The sequence below is a fragment of the Pecten maximus genome, chromosome 14, assembly GCF_902652985.1.
Source record: "Pecten maximus chromosome 14, xPecMax1.1, whole genome shotgun sequence".
Lineage (NCBI taxonomy): Eukaryota > Metazoa > Mollusca > Bivalvia > Pectinida > Pectinidae > Pecten > Pecten maximus.
Genome location: NC_047028.1, coordinates 22,749,452 through 22,755,519, shown reverse-complemented (window position 1 = coordinate 22,755,519; position 6,068 = coordinate 22,749,452).

Genomic DNA, 6,068 nt, shown 5'->3' with positions numbered 1-6,068 from the left:
GGTATACGTTATCATTATTGTTGATCCTGTTTGGAAATTCTTGGTGCAATAATTCGAGTTTGTGAAAATCCTGCATAGCTCACTTTTCAGGACTACATACTTTGTACAAGATACGTTCTTTCATTTTTACATTTCAAACATTTAAAATAATGTATTCGTTTGAAATATTGGCATTGTTTTCATTACCTGCAAATTCTTCAATAGTGAGTATATTTGTCCAGCATTCTTCGGAAAAGCTAATCATTTTGTACAGAGCTTTAATTTCCCATTGGACTGTTAAATGCAATAATTGGTGTTTTGCATTTTCATTGGTGTTTCACTTCAGTGACTGTAAAAGTGCTAGTTTCCATTGCTGGATCATTTACCAATTTAACATTTCACCATTTTTATGGATTTCGTGTTCTTCCCAAGTTTTAGTATTTGTACTTGTACAGAATATGCCGCCAAAACCTTTAAGATAAAGTAGACGACATTTCAGTTCAACTGTGAACACGCGATGAGTTTCTGAATATCTTGATATGCAATTCGGTTAATCCATTTTTTTTTCCTTCATTTTTTTTTTAATAATTTTTGATCATAAGCCTATAATAATTATTATTTCAACTTTTTCATTATCATATTGAACTAAAATAATATTGATACAGAATCTTCACTCATTCGTTCATTATCCATTCTGCCGTGATTTTAGTTTTACTATTTTGTTAATGTGGCAAATATTTCCGTTGTTACTACTGTACCCTAGTTCTTATTTTGAGAAAGTGACAACCCGGATTTGACCTAGATTCGTGTGTCGGGTGTCGTCGTGACCTAGATTTGTGTGGCGGGTGTCGTCGATGAAGCAGAAGACGCTTACCCTTCCAGACCATCTGGTCTCATTATCCTTGTACTTCGTCAGTGTTTGTGTCCTCGTTTTATCGATCTTGAGTTAGGGTTTCGTTATTATGTCGGTATTCTCTGTTGTTTTTGCTTCTTTTACAATTACGTGATTACATGCTTTTCTGAAATATGACTTTAACAGTTTAGTTCCATGAATTGCTTTCTAAATAATCACTATCTTCCACGGAGAATATCCACGTCTCAGGCAAATAGAATTATTTCAAATTGTTGATCAACTGAACGTCTTTATTTCCTACCTAGATAAGTAACATACAGAGATCGTCGACACTGACACTTAACTCCACTGTAACTGTGACAGGAAGCCTTCTATGTTCAACTTAACAAATTATCATTCGTTGGTGAGTCGGCCAATACTAGTTTTAATACACGTATTTGTATAATCCATTTTACACCTTTTGGCTGGTAGGCGCACTATATTCAGAATCAGTGTATCACCAAGACGGTCGATATCTAGTAAAACTGTTTCTTCTCCATTTTACAATTCCTGCTTTCCTTTTAATTTTGTTATCATTACAGACGTTCAGCTTGTAATGTTTTTAATTTATTAACTTCATACATTCCCTATTTTCGTCACTAGTATTTATTACGTCTTCACGTACCACTTCGCCTTAACGGTTACATTTCCCTTTTTAGTTTTTACTTCTATATCTTGACTTCAAATTGACTCAAAACAGACTGGCTGTGTTTCTACAATACATCAGCGTGAAGGGAATGGTTTCATTTAATCTGTTCTGCAGTAATAACAAGAAGAGAAGCTGATATTAAATGTTTATTGAGTGGGCCGATACATCTGACCCTAAATTCTGAAATAAAACTGTTAACACTGGACATCGGTCAAAATAGTGTCTTGTCCAAAACATTTTCTCAATTTTCAAAAGCCAAAATTATTCAATGTTTTATAGCAGCCATTATGCCCTGAAATCGAAAATATTATTTCCATGTTTTTTGTTTTTGAAGTTAGAAACTTTGGAATTCCAAGTTATCGGTACATCATATGCACACGTACGTCTTATTGATATCACAATTTCATGTTTAATTTTTCTAGCATTGCTAAAAACAGTTTAACAATTTCTATGAAGTTTTCAGTAGTAATCATTTTTCAGGAATCTGGAATCGTTCAGTTACATTTTAAGAACAAGGGGTCAGATTACAATAGTACATGAGTGCTGGTGCGACACTAGCACGCTAGTCTAGCTGACCACTTGACCATCAAGTCAGGTGTCCAGCCAGACCTATACATATCATATGCCTTTACAACATGGTCCATACATCAAATACACTAACAACTGGACAGTTCATTACAAGTCATGAAAGACATAATTCATAAAAAAACAAGTACAAAAATAAGCATTGGTATTTAAAAGAACCCAACAAATTCAACATATGGCAATGTCAAAAACAATGTAAGTTTTCTATGTAATATCTATAAACATGGGTATGTATACCTGTATATCTACAGGTTTATTGTAATCACAACACTTAGTGACCAGAGGGATAACCAATTCGTCCTTCAGAGCATACCTGGTACCACAGGGGCTTGGCAGGATTTTATAAATAATAGTCCATATATATGTATGTATTATACTATAATACATATAAATGATAGTCCATATATATATATGTATTATACTATAATACATATAAATGATAGTCCATATATATATATATGTTTTATATTATAATACATATAAATGATAGTCCATATATATATATGTATTATACTATAATACATATATATATGGGCTATCATTTATTAAATCATGCCAAGCCCCTTTGCCTGGTACCAGTTTCATCAACATCGTTAACTTAAGGAAATTTCTTAACTTAAAAGTTTCCATATTAATAAAGCATTTCAGAATTTATGGAAGGTTAATTAACTTAGAAGTTTCTTTAAATCCAATCATACTTTCTTATAGAAAATTTGAAGTTAAGAAGTTCCCTAAGGTGAGGAACGATGATGAAACTCGGGTGAACCATTACGTGGAGGTACATGTATATGTACATACAATAACTACATTAACCTGTAATGGTGTCGTAACACTTACTCATTTATATAAATCATTTCACTTTTATATGTTAACATATCATGATAATAAAGTCAATTGAAATGATAATTTTAGGAGAAATATTGGCTGAACTGGTGGCAGCCTGTGTTTTAAAGGTTGCTAAACTTTATAATACATACACTTTTCTTACCTTATATAGTTATCCCATTTCATAGTTTTCTAGATTTCTAGTTAATTAAATATCCATCCAAAAATTTATGTTAAATGCAAATAAGACGTAGTAAAATTTCTAAGATGCTTAGTTGCAGAATATTGTCAGAAAATTGTATGAAAATTTGTCAAGAGCACAAATAAATATTCAAATGAAGGTCTCCATCTTGCTAGATATTACACTTATTTACACATCAAATTAACAGCACCATGCAGCTATGTACATATTTCTCCACTTTTTGGCTACAAATAGGATTAATTCTTATTTATCACACGAAAGCATTGTCCTTTGTAAGTATATATCAACAAAAGAGAAAAATAAAACAAGTATATATTCCCATAAACGAAAGTACAGCAGATTTTATCTTGAGATAGTCCAACTATCACATCTGCAATAATCCGCAGAACTGACACTATATCTCGCCGTAAACAAATTAAAGCTCAAAATACTCAGACCAATCTTCCATTATATGTAAGTACAGGTACAATACACATGTAAGTCATATTGAAAGCTTGTGATGTGTTAAACAATTTGAAGTACAGGCATATACACATTAACAATTGTGTCAAACTTTTAACATATATTGTGTCAAAGTCTATAATTATGATCAAAATTACAGTCCCTTAAATGCATTACAGTCTGTGCATATTTTTCTTCATTTACATATAACTAATATGACTGCATGAATGTGAAAGAAATAATTCTTCTGCAGAAGCTGTATTTATAGACCGCTCATAACAACTCACTATAATATATGGCTACAAGTCTACATGCCCATGTTAGAATGCTAACTTCATTTATTTTACAATAACTGTGAACAAGTAATATCAGCTTATATTAATTACTCTTGTTGGCCCGGATGGAAGCGTGCGAGGGGTTTTACTGTGGGAGGAAACCGGAGTACCCGAGGTAAACCAACATGGTTTGACAGGTGACGCCATACCATTTCAATATGAGAATTGAACCCCAGTCACCTAGGTGAAAAGTATGTTTCCACTCTGCCATCCTACCAACATGTCCATGTAGTGATACATCAGTGCTGTTAACTGACATAAACTCTGTATTTCATGCAGAATGAAGCAATTAATTTGAAATATTTCAGTAAATTTGAATGAAAGAATGAATTTCAAAACAAATAAAACAAATGATAGTAAAAAATGTGATTTCCCTATAACTATAGTAAAGTTTATCCCCTCCCATGGGGCAAACACGAGACCCCAGGGCTAGGAAATTCACAATTATGGTAAAGCACCTTAAGACCCTTCGATCTGTGAAGAGTATTTAATTCTACCTTATTTGGGCTGTAAGAAGAAGATTTTTAAAATTTCTGTTAATTTGACCCTTTTTGGCCCCGCCCATCAGCCCCTGGGGGTCAGTCAGGGCCAACATGTACATACCATCAAACTGTCATCCCAAGCTGATATGTTAACGAAGTAAGAATGAATTCCAATAAAAATTCAACAAGTAATGGTCAAAAATGTGATTTCCCTATATACACTATAGTAAAGTTTACCCCCTCCCCAGGGGCAAACATGAGACCCCAGGGTCATGAAATTCACAATTTTGGTAAAGCACCTTAAGATCCTTCCATCTATGTAGAGTATTTGATTCTACCATATCTAAGAGTAGAGAAGAAGATTTTTGAAATTTTTGTCAATTTGACCCTTTTTGGCCCCGCCCACCAGCCCCTGGGGGTCAACTAGGGCCAACATGTACATACCATCAAAGTGTCATCCCATGCTGATAATTTGATCAAGTTAGAATGAATTCCAATACAAATCCAACAAATAATAGTCAAAAATGTGATTTACCTATATAAACTATAGTAAAGTTTACCCCCTCCCCAGGGGCAAACGTGAGACCCCAGGGTCATGAAATTCACAATTTTGGTAAAGCACCTTCAGATCCTTCCATCTATGAAGAGTATTTGATTCAACCATATGTAAGAGTAGAGAAGAAGATTTTTGAAATTTTTGTAAATTTGACCCTTTTTGGCCCCGCCCTGCAGGCCCCTGGGGGTCAACTAGGGCCAACATGTACATACCATCAAAGTGTCATCCCATGCTGATAATTTGATACAAGTTAGAATGAATTCCAATACAAATCCAACAAATAATAGTCAAAAATGTGATTTCCCTATATACACTATAGTAAAGTTTACCCCCTCCCCAGGGGCAAACGTGAGACCCCAGGGTCATGAAATTCACAATTTTGGTAAAGCACCTTAAGACCCTTCCATCTATGAAGAGTATTTGATTCTACCATATCTGAGAGTAGAGAAGAAGATTTTTGAAATTTTTGTCAATTTGACCCTTTTTGGCCCCGCCCACCAGCCCCTGGGGCTCAAATAGGGCCAACATGTACATACCATCAAAGTGTCATCCCATGCTGATAATTTGATACAAGTTAGAATGAATTCCAATACAAATCCAACAAATAATAGTCAAAAATGTGATTTCCCTATATAAACTATAGTAAAGTTTACCCCCTCCCCAGGGGCAAACATGAGACCCCAGGGTCATGAAATTCACAATTTTGGTAAAGCACCATAAGACCCTTCCATCTATGAAGAGTATTTGATTCTACCATATCTGAGAGTAGAGAAGAAGATTTTTGAAGTTTTAGTCAAATTGACCCTTTTTGGCCCCGCCCCGCAGGCCCCTGGGGGGTGGGGACCATATAATTCACAATTTTGGTTCACCCTCAGCCATGGAAGCTTCCTGTAAAATTTCATTGAATTTAGTTCAGCGGTTTTTGAGAAGAAGTTGAAAATGTAAATTGTTTACGACGCACGACGCACACCGCACGACGCACGACGCATGACGCCGGACAAAAGGCGATTGCAATAGGTCAACTGAGACTTCGTCTCAGGTGACCTAAAAAATAATTAATGTTAATTCTTATAATTTAATTTCGTCTTATACACACCAAGATATTTCACTTTCTTTGGCGAA